Genomic DNA, 20,889 nt, shown 5'->3' with positions numbered 1-20,889 from the left:
AATAGAATTGAATTCAAATATAATTTTCATTTATTTGATTATTTTTAATTATTATAATTGTCGTTAACTTCTGTTAATTGATATATTATAATTATAAGTATTTATGAATTTATTATGTATATTATTTACTATTCGGTAAAAATTGTCCAAAAGTTTAATTACATGTAAAAAAAAATTTCAAATTTGTAATAAAAAGGACTTTTATTTGTTCAAAGAATCATAATTTGTTCCCTTTTTCTCCCCTTGAATAATTATTTTCCTAAAATTTTAAACGTTGAAATAAAAAATTTCTTTCGGAAAGTAATTTTAGAATATTTTATAATAATAATAATAGTCCTGAAATAAATAAATAAATAGAAATGACGTTTATTAAACATTTATTTATATAGCTAAGGATTAACTTTTTTGAATTAATAAATTTCTTTTAATTAATTATTATTATTATTTATTTTTTCACAAGACTTAAAATTTCTAAAAATTACAATTTCAAATCTTTTGAATTATTTCTATAAATTACAACTATTATTCTTACAAAATGCAATTAATTTCTAAAATTTTTAACTAAAATTCTTCTCTAAATAAATTCTTTTTAGTAATTTTGAAAAAGTTTTTTAAAAATTCAATTATTTAAAAAAAAGGAAAGTTCATTTAAAATACGTCTAAGATTTAATTATTATTTTCAATTAAATTTTACGCAATATTTCGATTTATCAAAAATTTTGCAATAAAATACACTTTTATTATTACTCTCACTTTGATCAATTTTCTTTCATCTTCATTTTGCCTTTTAAAGATTTTTATTATCAATTCTATTTTTACTTTCACTTTGATAAATTTTTTTCACCTTTATTTTCATTTTAACAGATTTTTATTTTCAGTGGCAATTTTGATAAATTTTTTACTTTTATTTTCATTTTCACTTTCATCTTTCTTAAGATGAAATTTTTTCACTTAAAAAATGTTTAATTTCATGTTTCACTTTGATGGAGAGTGAAAAAAACTGTCAAAGTGAAAGTGAAAATATAATTAAAAATCTATAAAAGTAAAAGTGAAAAGAAAATTATAAAATTAAAAATGAATGTGAAAATAAAAATCTTTTGAAATGAAAGTGAAAATGAAAGTCAAAGTAGAAAATGAAATAACATAGACGACCCCTGTCTTTTTTTAAAATAAAATTAGCAATTTTAAAAATAGTAGAATTTAAAAATTTTCTAATTTAAATTTTTGTTGAAAACACTAAAAAAATTCAATTTTGGAGAAATTACAAATAATTGCAGAAATTCAATTATTTTTTTAAAAAAAAGAAAATTTTTCCTATAAAATTCAATTGTGTTTAAAATTTTAAAAAAATTCTCGTAAAAATCCCGAAAAAAAATTCATTTACCTATTTAAAAAACATTTTAATAAAATTGTATGCAAACATTTAATTCTTTTCATAAATAATAAAAATTTCACAGGAATTCAATTATTTTCATAAACAATAATCTTAAATTTTAGAAAATAATAATTGAATTAAAATTATGAAAATAATTTTGATGAAGTTACAGTAACAATATTTTTATAATATAAAATAATGATTTTATCTCTCGGTCATCTTTAATTATTAGAAAACATGAAGAAATCGCTCACTCCGAGTCTTCGACTCGGAGCAATCGATATCTTCATGTTTTATAACAATTCTTTTATAAGTTGTTAAATTTAAAAAAAGGTTTGAATTTGAAATTTTTGAATGTTTTAATTCCTGTGGAAAATCCTGTTCCAAAAAAAAAGATTAAAAATAGGAATTGTGCAAATATTTTTCTTCTTTTTCTAAAACAAAATAATAATTTTGTTAAAAAAATTGTGATTCATAAACAAAAATAATGTTAAATAAATAAATTTTCTATTTCTTAATCACAGTTGTTTAGCAATTTTCTAATTTTGTTTAGAAGTAAAGAACAAAAATCTGCATAATTTTATTTTGACAAAACATAATATTTAACTTAATTTTAGTCTTTTAATGAAAAGAAGTGAAAAAAATTCTGATGATTTCTATTTTTCATTACAATTTTGAATTAATTAGAAAATGAAAATAACTATAACAATAATATAATATACAATCTATCTAAAGATAACAAAAAACAAAAGTATAAACAAAAGAAAACTTGAGAGTGTGAGGGACAGAAAAAGTGAATGAATGAAAGAATAAAGGAACATTCAAATTATTATATTAGTTAATTCTTTAAATATTTAACTGGTTTAATTAATTACTTTCACATTTAAAATAATACTTTTAAATGTGAAAAATGTTTTGCTTCGTTTTGGAAATTATTTAAAATTTTTTTATTTTGTAAAATTAAAATATTTTAAAAATTTATTATTGTTAAAAAATTAATTTTTAAATTCAAACGATCTTCATTCATATTATTATTTAATATAATTGAATGATATAAAATTATAGTTCTTTCTAGTTGCAACTAGATCAAAATCAGATTATAAAAATATTTTATTTTTACACAAGTTTAACTCTAAATTAAGATTAATTTTATTTTCAGGACTGGAATATAAATAAATTAGAGTAGAGTGAGGTAAAAAAGACACTTTCTTACTTTTTTCACTATAAAATAGGAATTTAATTTTTTTTTATCAAATTTCCACCCTGGTACTAAAAGTTTAGCATCGATTGATATAATTCGGTGAAATTTTTTCGTTAAATTAAGGGGATGAAGAAAACAAAAGAGAAGATAAAACACCTAGAGCCATCTTTGAGAAGGCGAAGGAAAGTAAGTTTGAAATCGGCGTTTCGGAGGGGGAGAAGAAAGGGGGAAATGGTGATTCCCTTCTGCTCTCTCAAGTTGTATGTATATCTATATATCGAAGAATGGAAAAATGTTCAGTTCGAGTCAGCAACAAAGTTGAGAGAAAAGGTCAAAGGATTAGCGCAATCTCTTTTCAGTGCATAGAACGCAATTACCAGGCCATGCGTGTCTTCCTTAAAGTTTTCGAAGAACCGCATCATCTCAGCCGCACCTCTTATGTCGAGGTGAAAATAAGACAATTCTTCACTGAAAGACAGTTCAAGTCGACAATTGAAAGAAAAATTAGAAAAAAAAAGAAATTCCACATTTTTAGAAAGTCATCAATTCATCCGAATTACATTATAAACTCTCAATGAATCTCGCCACTTAACCCATTTAAAAGTTCAAATCATTTTCCTCAAAAAAGAAAAAAAAAAAAAAAAAAAAAAAAACACCTGATAAAACTTGAATCATAAATCTAAGGAACGTACATCATGTGGGTTTATTAGACTACAGTAATTTATCACCCGAAGAATATAATTTCTAATTTATGCGTCACAATAACGCATTTATTTTCGAATAATTATTTTCATTTTCTTCCAAAAAAAGAAGGAGAGAAGAAAAATTACCAAAATATTTGACACATGGAAAAAAATTTATTTCATTCCAATAAATGTCTACGTGTTTGCTGTTACATAAATATTTATTCGTATCAAATAATAATAAAATTCTTCTCCGAAATTCAATTATATTCAAAACTTTTAATAAAATTCTTGGTTAAATTTCAATTATTTTACAAAATTTTCCTCAATTCAATGATTTTCAATATCTACTATTTTTAAACAATTTTCCAAAATAATTCAATTATTTCAAAAAAAATTTAAATAAAATTCTAAGCAAACATTTAATTATTTTTATAAACAATAACAATTTCATAGGAATTCAATTATTTTCAAAAGTGATAAAATTCTTCGCAATAATTCAATTATGTTTAAAGATTTTATAAAAATTCTCGTCAAAATTTTAATAAATTTTTATAAATAATAGAATTCTCCTCCAAAATTCAATTATTTTCAACAATTTTCCAAAAGAATTCAATTATTTAAAATTTTTTCTATAAATTTCTTCTCAATAATTCAATTATTTTCATAAATAATAAAATTCTTTACAGAGATTCAATTATTTTCATAAATAATAAAATTCTTTTTAAGGATTCAATTGTTTTCATAAATAATAAAACTCATTGCAGAATATCAATTATTTTTAATACAATTTTAATCGAATTCTTCGAAAAATGTAATTATTCTTGAAAATTTTATTAAAATTCGTCGAAAGAATTCAATTTTGAGAAACATTTTAATTATTCAATCAATTATTTATTTTTGTATTTAAATAATTGAATTCTAGTAAAATTTAAAAAAAAAATTGATTTAAAAATAAATTTTCAATTAAAATTTTAAATAATAATTCAATATTAAAAGCATTGTGGCATGAATTTTTAGAAATAATTGAATTTTGAAAAGGTTTTAAATTGAAATCTTTGAAAATCTGAATTCTTCATACTTTTAACTAATAATTCTGTAGAATTAATTTTTTTGAAAAAGTTTAATTAAATTTTTTTTTTTTGAAATTATTTGAAATTTTTATTTCGGAATAATCGAAATTTCGTAAAATTGAATTGTAAACAAATAGGTTTGAAAATTTTTAAAAAACTTTTTCTAATATTATTAAAAATAATTGATTTAAAAAATGGTATTAGTTAAAAATTCTTGAAAATAGTTTTGAAGAAGTTACAGTTAAAAAAATTAAGCTATTAATGTTTTCGAATAATTTTACAATTAGAGTTTGTAAATAAATTTAATAGAACTTTTCTTTGAGAATCTACTTAATAATAAATTTTCAGTGTGAATCAGAATATTCTTTAGAGTCAGGGAAAAAGTCAAAATTTTATCTGGAAATCCGGGAAAATCAAAATTAAATTTTTGTTGCAAACCTGTAATAATAATAAAATAATAACAATAGATTTAAAAAAAATTTATTTGATTCAAATAACCGATTGTTTGTCTATTTTCAAATAAATTGTATTTGAATCAAGAAATTCATTATTAGAAGCAAATACCATTTAATTGATTAAAATAAAAATTTTTTGATTAAAGCAAATATTTTTTTGATATTAGACAAATCGTTTATTTGAATCAAATAAATTTCTTTGTCTATTATCAAAGTACATATTTCTTTGTATCAAATAAATATTTCCTTGTATAAAATAAATATGCTATTTGTTGCAAATACCAAAATTATTGGTGTAAAAACAATTTATTGCTTTTAAATAAAAATTAATTTGATTCAAGTAAATAAATTTTTGATAATCCATTTTTTTGATTAATTTTTTCTTTAATTTATAATATAAATTTTTTTTCAGTAAAAAAAATCAATTCGCCAAAATGTTTTTGAAAGTCGAATTAAATAATTAAATAAAAAAAATCATTTTTAATAATATTATAATTTATTATTTTTAAAAAATTAAATAATTAAATAATTAAAAAGTCGAAAATTGAAGAAAAAAGAATTTTTTTAAGGTAATTTAAGGGGGTCATTTTAAAGAAATTTTTTAGAGTCATTACAATTGTAACGGTACAGGAAAAAAGTCATCCACTATATTGATGTAGCAAAAAAAAAATAAAAATTTTTTTGCTCGTTTTTTTCCCTCTTTTGCATTTTTTATAACGGTGAATTGGGGTGAGGCATATATATACACATATAAAATAGTCTAGAGGAAAAAAAAACTACTGCAATAAAGTAATAACTCGAAAATACTCTTAAGCAAAAACTAGAACGGGACGAAATATCGTAAAGGAAAAAGAACCTAAAAAAACATTTTTTTTTTTTTTTTTGTGGAAAAAAAGAAAAAAAACGAAAAAAATTTATTAGTTTATGATTATAATATGGATAAGCTTAGAACTTCTACTTTTTAGTTAAAAACGGTACCAATTCTTTCTGTTATTTTTTTTTAAGAGGGTACACCCGTTTTGCCTATTATAAAAGGAAACCTATGATAATAAAACCATTTTTGTGCCGACATTTTATGATATACTTTTAGTGCTGAGTGGAAACTTTGCATTTGAGAAAAGTTTGCCCCGTAAAACCCAAAAACCTGATTAAGTGATCTGTATAGGGAGCATCATTATCGTTTTATGACACAGACCAACGTCCCTTTTTCCTGACCATATTACCGTTCTCTTTACATTGTTCGAACTTTTTCCCACCTTTTCTTAATAGTACAGGAATTTTTCGAAGCGATTTAAAAAGTTCAATTTTTGTCAAAATATTTACGGTATTTTATTATTTTTATTTTTTTTTTTCTCTTTTCCTTTATGTTTTCTGGTAAGTAGAGTAATTTTTCGTAATCCCCCTTTTTCTCTCCTTCTCTCTCTCTCTCTTTCTTTTTCTCGACCAGATTAAATGTCTACGTTATAGGTGCACAAAAATGTTCCCTTCCAAGTTTTTATAATACCTGTGATGACTATCTTTTTCAGATTTAACAGTTTTAATGTGATGAGTTTAAAAATTTCCCTTTTTGGAATATTTTCAGATAAATCTGAGGCATTTTTTCGAGACAAACACAGACCTTGGTGCAAACAAACGAAAAAAAAAATTGAAAAAACAAATTTAAAACTTGGATTAGTCCTAAAATAATTATTTCTACTTTGTTGAAGGTAAACAAATTTAGAAACACTATTACAGGTAGGTAGATACTGTATTTTTTTCTTAACGTATTTTTTATATAAAAAGTTTTAAAAAATCAATGTTTAAAAAAATGTCGTAAAATTGTTGTGGTATTGAATAATTAATTAGTGATTAAAAGCAAATTGAAGGATTGAAAAAATATTATGTATAGGAGAAAAAAATTAAATACTTACAAATTGTGGTTACATAATATAATCATTATCATTTTAGATATATTTTTATTACTCGTTCGTATGTATAAATAAAATGTTTCAGGTGAGAAAAAATTGGTTTCTATTAAATTTATTTTAATTTAAATTAGTTTAGAAAGTAATTAAAATTTATTAACTATTCTTTGATTTTTATAGATCATAATTTGACTGTATATTCCATTTCTTAATGCGGTAATAAATTGTTTCGAAATAACTTTTGTAATTTAGGAAATAATGCACGAATTCTATCACGCAATATAATTATTACAAATATCATTTTATTTTTATTTGAACTTGATATTCATGAATATCATTTCATTTATTTATTTTTTTCGTTTGTTTGCTTTTTTTATTTACTTCTTTTTTTATTTCTATTTTTAATTTTTTTATTCATTTTTTTTACTTAATTCTTATTTATTGTTATTTCTAATTTTTCTCGTTTTTAATTTTTTTTGTCGTTTTTTACTTTTTTTCATTTTTTTATTAATTATTTTTATTTATTTCTTATTTATTCTTTTTGTTTTTCATTGTTTTTGTATTTTTTATCCTCTTTTTTAATTTTTTCTATTTTTTTATTAATTAATTTTATTTATTTCTTATCTATTCTTTTGGTTTTTCATTGTTTTTTCTACTTTTTATTCTCTTTTTTAATTTTTTCCGTCGTTTTTTACTTATGTTTTCTATTTTTTATTTATTGTTTTTTATTATGTTTTCATACTCTTTTTCCTTTTTATTTATTAATTTCTTTGCACTTATTCCTTTTCTCTTTTTTGTTTTTTTAATTAATTTTTTATTATTTTTTTGTATTTTTTATTTTTTCTTCTCATTTTTTATTACTTTTCTTTTTTTTTTGTTTATTTTTTATTTTTAATTTATTTATTTATGAAAAAAGCCCAACAGTAAAACAAAAATTTATTTATAGGTAGGTACTTTTTCTTATTTTTTATTATTTTATTTACTTTTTTATTTATGGAAAAATTCAAGTGTAAAACAAAAACTTATTTATTCCGTTATTTCCAATTTTATATGAATTTTTCTCATTTATTGTTTTTTCTACATTTTATTCTTTTTTTCTCTTTTTCAATTTTTGTTCGTCGTTTTTTATTTTTAAATTAAATTTTTTTATTTTTGGCTTCTTATTGATTTCGTACTTTTCATTCCTTTTTTTTCTTTTTCAATTCTATTTTATTTATTGTTTTTTCTACTTTTTATTCTTTTTCTCTTTTTTAATTTTTTAAATTATGTTTTATACTTTTTGGATTCTTTTCCCTTGTTCTTTTTTTTCTTCTTCTTTATTTATTTTTTTATTTTGAATTTATTTATTTATGAAAAAAGCCCAAGAGTAAAACAAAACTTTATATTTATTCATACTTTTTCTTTATTTTTTATTGTTTTATTTATACTTTTCATTATTTTTTTTGTTAATTTTTGAAAAAGTTCAACAGTGAAACGAAAAATTATTTATTTTAAATTTTTTATTGATAGTTTTTATTTAATTTTTTATTAACTTTTTATGTACCTAATGTTTTTTTATTATTTTTAGTACTTTTTATTCTTATTTTCTTTTTTATTCTTTTTCTTCTTTATTTATTTTTATATATTATATTTATATTTTTGTATTTATTTTATTTATTTATAAAAAATCCCATCATTAAAACAAAAATTTATTTATTTATTTATTTATTTATTCAACAGTATATCAAACATTAATTGATCTATTCTTTTCTTCATTTATTATCATTTATAAAAATACTTTTTCTAAAAGAAATAAATTTATTAAAATTTAATAAATTGGTGATTAATAAATGTTAAATTACATTACATTATATTGGTACGTGTAGTAGCAGTATATATATATATATTTCTTCTTTGTTTGTTCTGTAATTTAACTGAATCTATTCTACCATAACTGTCAGAAATTACACTTTCTACATTTTCGGCCTGGAGGTTAACACTTTAACACATTGTAAAGTTCTATTTGTATTGAATAAAATTGATGAATCCATTGTGTGTATATATATAGCTTAAATATATCCGCGTCTCTCGATAAATGTGTGAAGGCGTATACTTAGTTAATTATGATTTTGCTCAGGGGCAAAACAAAAGCGTTATAGTGATTCTATATAGACATGGGAATTGTAATTATCGCTCGGTAAAATCGTGACCTCTTCTCAACGTAATAATTAACGTAGTTTTGTGTAATTTAATTAATATTTGAAATCATTTTTTTTTTTTTTTTTTTTTGGTAAATTCAAATTAATTATTGTTTACAAGAGTTTTAAAAAATTTTCTACCACTTAGAATTTCCTATCAACTAATACAAAAAGCACATTTTTTTGTGCAAGCAATTTCTCGAGAGCAATATTTATATTATTTCAATTTATAAGAGGGAAAGGAGCGATTTTGACAATTTATGACAAAGAAAAAAAAATAAGAGGTGGTTGTTAACAAGCTTCCCACGATTCGGATCGTTTTCTCTTTGGAACATCCGCGTGTTTTCTTCAATTGACAAAAACCAAAGAAACTTTCCTAGTTCATGCCGGAGGGTTCGCATTGACTGGAATACAAACAGCTTTCTCAAACATCAAAACGAACTCTTCCCTATGTAAATTTCGAGGCGCGTGAAAAAGTCATTGCCCAAGAGGACGCGATTTTTTTCCAATTATTATTGAAAATTCACCTCCTTCAGCACAAGAATAGAGTATAGTGTGATTATCTGTGATTAACTCGTTATATACACAAAAGTTAAGCGCGCACAATTTTCTCACATATTGAGACTGTATTATACAAGAGATTTATGTATTATTATACACTAACCCTTTTTCGATGGATAAACACTTCTCATCTCACCTGGCAAAGCACTTTGACTTCAATGATACATTTCTATACCAGATAATAAAATCGGAGTATATATTTATACACTGAGGTTTATCAAAATATGTATGCGCGTATCATGCTTGAAAAACACTACTTTCAATTATACTCCTACTAACAACAAACCAACTTTTTACTACCTTTTCTTAAATAAAATTAGAAATTTTAAAAATAATAGAATTTTTTAAATTTTCTAATTTAAATTTTTGTTGAAAACACTAAAAAAAATTCAATTTTGGAGAAATTACAAATAACTGCAGAAATTCAATTATTTTCAAAAAAAAAAAATAAAATTCTTCTTATAAAATTCAACTATGTTCAAAATTTGAAAAAAATTCTCGTAAAAATCTCAATTATCTTTATAAATAACAAAATTCTTCTCCAAAGTTCAATTATTTTCATATAAATGTCAAAAAAATTCTTGTCCTAATTTCAATTATTTTCAAAAATAAAATGCATTTTTCTAATTTCAATGATTTTCAATATCTACTATTTTAATAAAATTTCCCAAAAAGAATTTAAGTATTTAAAAAAAAATTTTAATAAAATTGTATGCAAACATTTAATTCTTTTCATAAATAATAAAAATTTCACAGGAATTCAATTATTTTTATAAATAATAAATTTTTTTTAAAGAATTCAATTATTTTCATAAACAATAGTCTTAAATTTTAGAAAATAATAATTATTGAATTAAAATGATGAAAATAATTTTGATGAAGTTACAGTAATAATTTTGTTAAAAAAATTGTGATTCATAAAGAAAAATAATGAAAAATAAATAAATTTTCTATTTCTTAATCACAGTTGTTTAACAATTTTCTAATTTTGCTTAGAAGTAAAGAGCAAAAATCTGCAAAATTTCAATTTGACAAAACATAAGATTTAACAAAATTTTAGTCTTTTAATGAAAAGAAGTGAAAAAAGTTCTAATGATTTCTATTTGTCATTACAATTTTGAATTAATTATAAAATAAAAATAATTATAACAATAATATAATTGATCATGTATTCTTTTGCAAAAGAAGATTTTTTTTACATTACAAAAATTAATTATTAACTAAGTGAATGTTTCATTTTAATGCGATTTTTCTTTACAGAAAGTAATTTTCAAAAATAATTATATGCTTTAAGATTTAAAGACAATTATTTGTTAGTTAAATTTACTTTTAAGTTTTAAGTTATACGTCAAAATAATACTTGTCTGATTGAAATCATATAACAATAGAATCACCTTCAGCTTAAATATATTTTTTCTTAAATTCAAACAATTTTTGAGCCTAAAATTTTAATCAGTTTTAAATTAGGGAGCGTTCACAAATTACGTAACATTATAAAGGGGAGGGGGGGGTCTAGCTATTTGTTATGTACAGCAGAAAAAATGGCGCTAATGTATGTAACATTGTGTTACATGGGGGGAGGGGGGGGGGTCAAAATTTTCAAAAATTAGCGTTACGTAATTTGTGAACGCTCCCTTAAATTTAATTTGATTAAAATTTTTAATCATTTTTAGTTTCCTCAATATTATTAAAATCGTATTAATAATAATAATATTGCATCACGTATTAAAAAATTCTTTACAGTTTAAAATGGTAAAATTCATGTTTGCGATTTTTATGTCAATCGGTAATTTTTGAAAATATTTGGAAATTCTAAAAAGAAATCAGTGAAATTTGACTGATTCGAGTAACTCTATTATTTTAACGGTTTCAATCAGTGAAATTGCACTGAATGTCAGTTAAAAATGATTAAAACAGTACCTATCGTTAATTAAATTTCTAAAAAATTAATTCCACTGTTGTGAAATTTAAAGAAAATTAATTGAATTTTTTTTTTAAATTCCATTAGAGATTTAAAAAATATCGAATTTTTAATGAATTCCAATTTTATAATTGGTAAATAATTGAATTTTACAAAGCTCGCAATTGAATGTATTCCTATATTTAAATTTTAATTTAATTAAAAAGAAGTAATTGTAATTTCTTTTAATTACATTGAAAATAATTGAAATTTCCAATAATTATATTAAAAATAATTGAATTTCAATAAACGATTAATTGAAATTTCTTCAAATAATTGACATTTCAGGGAATATAATCTTTGAAATTTTTTAGAATTAGATTAAGAATAATTGAAATTTTGAGAGATTTAATTAAAAATACAATTGAATTTGAATTAAATTTAAATTTATAAATTAAAAAATAATTGAATTTTACAAAAATTACAATCGAATACATTTTTATGTTTGTTAATGTAAAAAGCAATAGAAATTGTTCTAAGATGCTTCTTTAATCTTTCTTTTTGATTAAAATTATTTATCTATTCTCTAAATCTGAAATAGTAAAAAATTGTCCACTTATTTAAATTAGTAAACATTTCTACCAATTTTTAGTAATTTTTAACTAATATAATTTAGTTGAAAATTTAAAAATACTAAATGAAATAGTGTCAAATTTTTCTAAAAATTAGTGGAAATTTTCACTAAATTGAATTTTTATACGACTTTTCTCGCTCATTTAATTTTAGAGAGTAGAAATTAAACAAATATTATAAAAAATAAAGAATTTTTTAAGTTGTTTTTTATTTTTTTTTCTGCGCACACCTTTGATTCAAATAAATCATATATATATTTGAACCAATATTTTCAGTATTTGAAACAAATACAATAATTATAATTGACACAAATAAAAATTATTTGATACAAGTAAATATTAATTTTATAATAGACAAGTAATTGTCTATTATTTGACTAAAATAATTTTTTTGAAGTTAAATTAGACAACTAGCAATTAGTGAAATTTTACTAAAAAAATTATTAAAATTTTACTTACAATTTGTTATATTCTATTAATCAAAAATGGAAATTTTTTTAGTAGAAAATTAGTATTAGTAGAATAAATAATTAAATTAGTAAAATTCTACTAATTCAGATTCAGAGAGTAAAGAAAGAAAACCTAACTCCCAAAAAAGCGTAAACAAAGAAAAGAAAAAGATCCATATTCCCTTGAATCGACTAAATTCAAGGCATATAGAAAACATAAATAAAAAAAAGAGTTGCGTGAAGATTTTCAATAAGTCATAGACCCGAAGAGGTCCATGTGATAGTGGTTGTTGTTGTTGTCGTCGGTGGTGGTGGTGGTGAGAAGAAATATGAAGGTGAAAAAGGAAGGGACCATAAGAAAGAGGGGCGCAAAATAGGCTCCACCTTTTCACCTCCCACTACTCATTGTGGACCCACGAAGGTAAGTCCCACATTCATCGAGAATTTCCCCCTCCCCTCATCGATGTTAAAGGGGACCCTCAGGACCCACGTCCCACCTGTACAACAGTGGATGGGACCTTGCATTTGCGATTCAACAAACAGTATCTATAAGGCCCCCTAACGTGCATAGTTAAGAGAGAAAGAGATCGTTTGCGCGCGCAAAGAAAGAAAAAGAGAGGAAAGAAGAAAAAAAAAACGAGGACCCACTGACGAGTGTATAGTGAGCGTGCCATTCGCTGGTACGTCTGGCACTGACTGACAGACCAAAATCATTAGGTTCTCTCACACAGGTGGGGAGTGATTTAACAATCAAGACACCCTCACTTCCCAAAAGATCATTCACCTAACAGTCATCGTCGCATTGACACCTTGCGTTGTTGTTTTTTTTTTCTATATATGATATATAAACACCCGCGCTACCGCAAAGCAACCGATTTTGTTTTTTGCGGTTTTATTTTATTCAAGGGTACAATTTCTTTTTTTTTCATTCTCCAGAGGATAGTTTACTATCTTTTTTTTTCGAAATTGTGAAAAACAAATTTTTTTTTTTCTACTGAATTTTGAATAGTGATAAATAAATTTGGATACGAATTGTGAATTTTCGTAAGGAACAAATTTCTGTGCACGCACTTGGACCGAAAAACTCGCTTGGAGGATTAATGACTGTGTTTTGTTGATATTTTGATTTACTTTTTTTTCCTATCAAAATTAAAAAGTGAAGGTGACTGATTTTGTGATTTTGAAAAAAAATAATGGTGCTCTTGGAAACAGTGAACATTGTACACAACTTGTGAGGATATCACGATTTTTCGAAAATTGGGATTTTTGATTAATTGCGAATTTAACACGAATTAAAAGGTATGTTATTTGTATTTCTTTGGTTTATAGTTTTTAATTTTTTGTTGTTGAATGTTTTACATTTCTTTCTTTGAATAATCGGCTAATTGACATTTTTCAAAAAAAATTTGAATTACCAAATCAATTTGAATTTCCCTGAAAATTTAAAAGTTCAAATAAAGGAAATATTTCTGTGGACTTTGATATTTTTAAAAATTAATAGACTGAAATGAAAAATATTAGAATTGAATATTCATTTCATAAAAATTACTTTTTTAATTATAAAGACAATATTTTGCAATAAAATACAAATTAAAAAGAATTATGAAAATATCGTCGTTCATTTGAACGTTTGAAACTTTAAAGACATAAATTTGATTGAATTTTATTATAATTCAATTATTGTTAATGTTTGTTATTGTTTTCATTATAATTTTTTATTATTCGCTTATTTGTTATTAATATTATTCTTATTTTTTATTAATGTTTTTATTGAAAAATTAAAACTATGAAAAAATGAGGGACTAACTCTGCTGTTTATGAATAATTCGGGAAAAATTCAAATATTTTTGTTATTATTATTATTATTATTATTATTATTATTTAAGCCTTTTATTACAAAATATTTAAAATAAAATGATTTTAACAAAAAGCTAAAATTATTCTCTTCTCGTCATTATTATATCAACATTGTTTAACTAAAAATACGATGTCCCTGAAATTTTCATTTTCAAATGAACCCCGATATTTTGTTACTTATTTCAATTTGTATTTTACTAAAAAATATTATTTTATACACAAAAAAATTAATTTTCAACTAAATAAATGTTGACTTTAAATTATTTTTCCGTTTTTGCATAGTAATTTTAGAAAACATTTAGACATAAAAAAACTCTTTCATTTAATCTTTCGAAATTTCAATGAAACAAAATTTAAATAAGTAGAATTTATTTGATTCAAGTAAATATTTATTTGTTAACTCGATTTACTCCCAATTTACTTCCCTGAATTTAAATTACAGCAAAAATTTAGCAACTGATTCGCATTAGTAAAATTATTCACTAATTTTTACTATAAAATATTATTTTGTAATAATTATGTATTTTTATAATTATTATATATCTCTATAAATAAATTAGCAAAAATGTTTACTAATTTGAATTAGTAAAAATTAGTGACTGACTTTTTGCTTTTGAATTAGTAAATTTCACTAATAAATGGTATTTTTTACTAATTTATTAGTAAAAAGTTCTAATTCAAAAACAAAAAGTCAAAGAAAAATTTACTAATTCCAAATCAAAAGGTCTGTCACTAATTAGTAAACATTTTTACTAATTCGTTTAGAGAGTAAATAAACTTTTATATAATTATTATATTAATAAATTAATATAAATTATAAATTAATAAATAAATTAATTAATTAATTTATAATAATATTAAATACTAATACTATTAAATTATTATATTAAACATCGAGACAATTATAATATATAAAATCATACAGCAAATATTTTTTCTTACTTAATTTCACTGAAAACTGAAGAAAAAAATAGTTAAAATTCTCATAGGTACTAAACGGAATTCGTGGCTCAATTTCCACTAATAATTTTTATTTAGATTTAAAAAATAAGGTAATTGAATTAAATCGATATTAAATTATTGCCAAATAGAAACGCAAAAGTATTTTAGAGTATGAATTATAAAATTTTCCTCTTACTATTGTATAATAAAATAATTATCAAAATTTTGATACTTTAATATATATTTAGTAATATTTAAATAATATTTACACTCACCTCATTATTATCAACTGTATTCACAGTATTATCTGCAAAAGAAGGTCAACAATTCAATTAATGTTCTGTACGAGAAATATTTTCTATTGAGTATGCGGAACTATAATGCTCCGCAAATTATATATTGTTTTTATTTCGATCGTCTTTAGCTAAAGTTAATTAAAAATTTATTACTAGAAATAAAAGAGTACAGTAAAGTAAAGGAATTAATTGAAATATTTTACGTATTTGTGTATAGAAAAAATAATATATATGTGTATTTAAAAAAAATATATAAAATATATTTATATATTTTGTTTGTATATTATTTTTTTTTAATTTACATTAATGTATTTAAAATTTATTCTTTCTTAAAATTCTGTTATTTTTTTCCACTTATTTGGTAAACGATAAAATTGTTTTTACGATTTCTTCCGTTTCTATAATCGAGATCGTGAATTAATTATAATAAATTTTAATTCTAATCGGAATTTATATGAAATTTAATGGGTAATTTATTGTTACGCTTTACTAAAGTGTGCCTGTTTGGTTACTATTTTTTCTAAGTCTTTACATTCCTTTCTTGTTCTTAGATATTTTTAGTATTTTAAATTTTTAATTATAATAATTAGTTTTGCAGGAAAGAATGAATTTTCAAATATTTAATATATTAAATAAATTTTCAAATCCGTTTTTAGTATATAAATAAATTTTGAATATTTTTTTAATGGGCAGATAATTATTTTCTAGATTATTATATAACTTTTTAAAACTTTTCTCATTTATTAAAAAAATCTTCATTATATTAAAGGAAAAAAATAATTTTCTATTTATTATTGAAACAAATTTTTGAATAATAAAAATTATTCTGAAAATTTGGAAAATCGTATAGGGAAAGAAATTAATTTATTTCTGCTTGAAATTAAATTTTAATTACAATAATTTTGCGTCGCTATATGAAGAAGATTAATTATAAAGTTTTTAAATGTAGAATTTAAGTTTTTAATTTTTATTGAAACTATGATAATTTATAAAAATAATAATTTTTAATGAAAATTATTTTGTTCATTTGAACCTTCAAAACTTGTGGATCAGGGCGAATTGTAAATTTTATGATCCACAAGTTTTTAAGGTTCAAATGAACAAAATAACTTTTATTTTTATTCTTTATTTATTTAATATTTTTATTTCTGCAAAAAAATTCATCGAAGATTCGTAAATTTTCTCATATAATTTAGATATTTTTACTATACCAATATTTTTACTATTTTTAATTTGCTTTTTAATAGAAATATTATTTACTGCGTACAAAAAATTAATTCTTAACTGAATAAATATTATTCTATTCAAAATAGAAATATTTAAAATTATTTAAATAAATATTTACATTTAGTTTAATAATTTTCGAAAAAAATTTTTCACTTGAACGTTCAAAATTAAGGAGGTTAAAGTTTTGAACGTTCAAATGAACGAAATTTATTTATTTCTTCTTCAAATTAAATTTTAATTACTATAATTTTGCGTCACTATTAAGCAAATTAATTATAATGTTTCTAAATGTAAAATTTGAGTTTTTAATTTGAATTGTAATCAATAATCTATGAAAATATTTTTAACAAAAAATATTTTGTTCATTTGAACGTTCAAAACTTTTTGTTCATCAAAATTACAATGAAACTATACAGTGAAAAAGAAATTTATTTGATTCAAACAACCGTTATTATTTATTTATTAACAAATAAATATTTTCTTGAATCAAATCATTAATATTTAAGTCAATTAAATGTTATTTGCTTCAAATACTAAAGTTATTATTTCAAATACAATTTATTTGTCTTAAAATTAAATTTATTTGATTCAAGTAAATTTGATAATGCGGACAAGTAATCAGATATTTTAATTAAATAATTTTGAATTCGATCAATTAAATGTTATTTGTATCAAACACTAAAAATATTTTCTTTAATATTAAAATTATTGTTTTAAATACTAAAGTTATTGTTTCAAATACAATTTATTTGCCTTAAATTAAATTTAAGGCAAATTTATTTTTATTCTCTTAAAAAAAATTTGATTCAAACAACCGTTATTATTTGTTTATTATCAAATAAATAATTTATATTTAAGTCAATTAAATGTTATTTGGTTCAAATACTAAAGTCATTGTTTCAAATACAATTTATTTGTCTTGAAATTAAATTTATTTGATTCAAGTAAATATTTATGAGACAAGTAGTCGGATATTTGAATTAAATAATTTTGAATTGAGTCAATTAAATGTTATTGGTACCAGATACTAAAATTATTTTTTATAATATTAAAATTATTTTTTGAAATACTAAAGTTATTGTTTCAAATAAAATTTATTTGCTTTAAATTAAATTTAAGGCAAATTTATTTTGATTGTTTTAAAAAAATTTATTTGATGCTAATATCCTATTTGCTTGAATAAAATAAATTTTTTTTCCACTGTAATATTAGAGTTAAAAATAAAAAGCCGCAACGATTTACCCAATAGCGAAAAGAAAAGCTCGAGATGAATTTCTCATCGTAATTGTCTGAATCAAAACTATTCTCAAATCATGCATAAATCATGTCACTTTTTATATCAATTTAGTCGCGAATTTTTTTCTTCTCGAAATAATTCTTTGCACGCTTAAAGAAAATACGCTCGCATTTCGTAATTTATATTTATTTATTGTATTTCTCTTATTTATATATATGTATACAAGGTACAAAACGATTGATTTCTTTGTCTTTGAATCGAGACACGAATAGCGTCAAGCGTCACGGTTCGACAATATTTCCAACTTTTATAATACCATTCCCTTTACAAATGGGGTATATATATAGCTATATATATAAATAAATGCAGGTTGCAAGATCATCGAGTGAAAAATCAAGCGCCTCGCTATGATCATTGATCGCGATGTAATTAGTTAATTCATCAGTAGACATATCGCGAACTGGCAAAGATTATTATCTGTAACGATCCTCACGATATCAGTCGACGTATATAACTGTTCCCATCGCTTGTTTATATGTATCCGTTACGATATACCACTTCTCGAATGTCTATTGAGCTAATAGAAGATTAAAATACCTGTGTGCGCGCTCTTTTGCTTCTAATCTTATATATTTATTTTCTATTCCCATTTCAAAGAGAGCCACCTTTCAATAAAGTCTCTCTTTTTCTTTTGATGCCGCTAAGTCGATTCGATTGATCGAAACATTGATTAATCATTGCACATTACTCTATAGTTTGCAAACGAGCAATACATAAATACTGTGGATATTGAGGGTGTTTATTAGAAGGGGATTTTTCTCACTTTATAGTGAGAAGAAAATGTGATTTATTTTTCCCTTCACAGTTTTTCTAAGGATATCAAATTGAGATAAAAAAAACATGAAATGTTATATTTTTTCTCAATTTTAGAATCTTAGAGAAACTGATGAAAATGTTATTTGTATCAAATATTAAAATTATTTTTTTTAATATTGAAATTTTTTTTTTTAATTTTAATATTGAAAATGTTATTTGTATCAAATTATAAAATTCTTTTTTTTAATATTAAAATTATCTGTCTGAAACAGCATTTATACAGAGTTTTTTCTGCAGATACCAAATTGAGACAAAAAACGAATCAAAACTGTTGCTTCGCAACACTTTTTATTCTTCTTTTGTCTCAATTTGATATCTGCAAAAAAAACTGTGTACATCTTAAAATTATTTTTTTAACTTAAAAATATCAAGTTGCAACAAATTATTGATACAAAAAATTTGGATGAAATAAAAAATTGATGCAAATTTTTGTTATCAATTTGATTCACTTTGGTATTAATTTTATTAATTTGATACTTTTAAAAAAATTGTTGTAGCACTGTTAAATTAAAAGTTTCGAATTGCAACGAATTGATACCAAAAAGATACAAAAATGTGGAGCAAATAAAAGATCGAAATTTTTGTCATCAAATTTGATGCTTTCAAGAAAACTATGACGAAATAATTGAAAAGTAGCCAATATTTATAAGCTTAAAACATACACTGTTAGAAATTTCGTGAATTTTTCCAAACTTTTCTATGAGAATTTTCTGAAAAATGAGTTAAGAGAAAAATTTTTTTTCTGAAAAACATGGTAATTTTCCTAAATGTTTGGAAATTCAATTTTTTCTAAATTCTGTTAGGCGAATAACATTTTTCTTAATAGAAATGGTACTTTTTCTTATTTTTAAAGAATTTTTTGGAAAAAATGCAGAAATATTTTTTCTAAAGATACTGATGGTATTTTTTTGATAATTAGGAAAATTTCATGTTTTAATTTCAATGTTTAAACATTTTTTAATCGCATATTCTCATTAAAAGTAAGAAATTATTGGATTTTTGAAAAATATTGATACAAAATTTGGAAATTATTTTATTAGATTCAAATAACCAATTACTATTGTTCATTACTAAATAGAGATTTTGAATTTCTATCCATTTCTAAAGTATGCTGAATTTAAGTCAATTAGATCTTAAAAGCAAAAAATTGAACTTTAGACGTACTTCTGTCTCAAAAGTAAAATTAAGTTCATTTTAAAAAACTATAGAGAAAAAAAAAATTTCTGGAAACATAATGCTTTCAAATCAGTTCCAGAGAAATGAATCTTAAGTTTTAAATCTCAAAATAAGGTTTTTTTTATCACCAGCTTTTTAAAAAAAATATTTATACTTTCAGTCAACTTTTGACTAAAATTTTTTAGAATAGAACCAATTTTGAAATATTTTTAGCCTTTAAAGCGTCCTAGAATTGACTTATTTTTGTTTTCAGCTTAAAAATATAGGCTATTAAGTATTTTTCGATCGTTCTGCGTTTTTAAGAAAAACAAACGGTTTGAAATTTTTCTGTTAATTTCAATTATGTTAAAACTATGGAATTTACTAGAAAAAATAAGGCTTGTTTAGAATTACTAATTTTTTTAGTCCCTAATTCAAATCAGTAAAAATTTTAGCTAATTCACACTTAAAGAGTAAATCATTGACAAACTTTAAAAAGCAAATTTTAAAAGAAATTTTTAAAGCACTTAGTAGAAATTAAATTCGTGTTTTCTTAAATTCAACAAATTTTTGGCCTTACAAACTTAAAAAGACACTTTTTACTCCATAATTTTTACTTTAGTAAAAATATCCACTAATTTGAATTAGTAACTGACCTTTTGCTTTGAAATCAGTAAATTTTACTAACACACTATAGATTTCTATATTTATTAGTAAAATTGACTAATTTAATCTCTTTAGTATTTTAAATTCACAATTTTTTTCTGGTAATTTTTTTTTATTCGCAGTCAAAATTTATTTTTTACAAAAACTTTTAAATAAAAGAAAAAAGAAAAAATAAACAATTAAAATTACTTTCACAGACTATATTTTCACTATAATTTTGTCC

At 21.7% G+C, this 20,889-nt stretch overlaps 1 protein-coding gene across 1 annotated transcript in view; it reads left to right on the top strand.

Moving 5' to 3' along the window:
• Positions 1-12,939: 12,939 nt before the first annotated feature.
• The window catches only part of LOC122505013 (knirps-related protein-like), a 36,554-nt gene continuing 28,604 nt past the window's right edge, over positions 12,940-20,889 (top strand). Inside the window, exon 1 of the mRNA XM_043616418.1 lies at positions 12,940-13,709. The gene's annotated coding sequence lies outside the window, so the exon portion shown is untranslated. The remainder of the gene's footprint in view (positions 13,710-20,889) is intronic.

The sequence above is a fragment of the Leptopilina heterotoma genome, unplaced genomic scaffold (genome assembly GCF_015476425.1).
Source record: "Leptopilina heterotoma isolate Lh14 unplaced genomic scaffold, ASM1547642v1 Lhet_33, whole genome shotgun sequence".
Taxonomy (NCBI): domain Eukaryota; kingdom Metazoa; phylum Arthropoda; class Insecta; order Hymenoptera; family Figitidae; genus Leptopilina; species Leptopilina heterotoma.
This window is presented reverse-complemented; position numbering and strand designations above follow the sequence as displayed.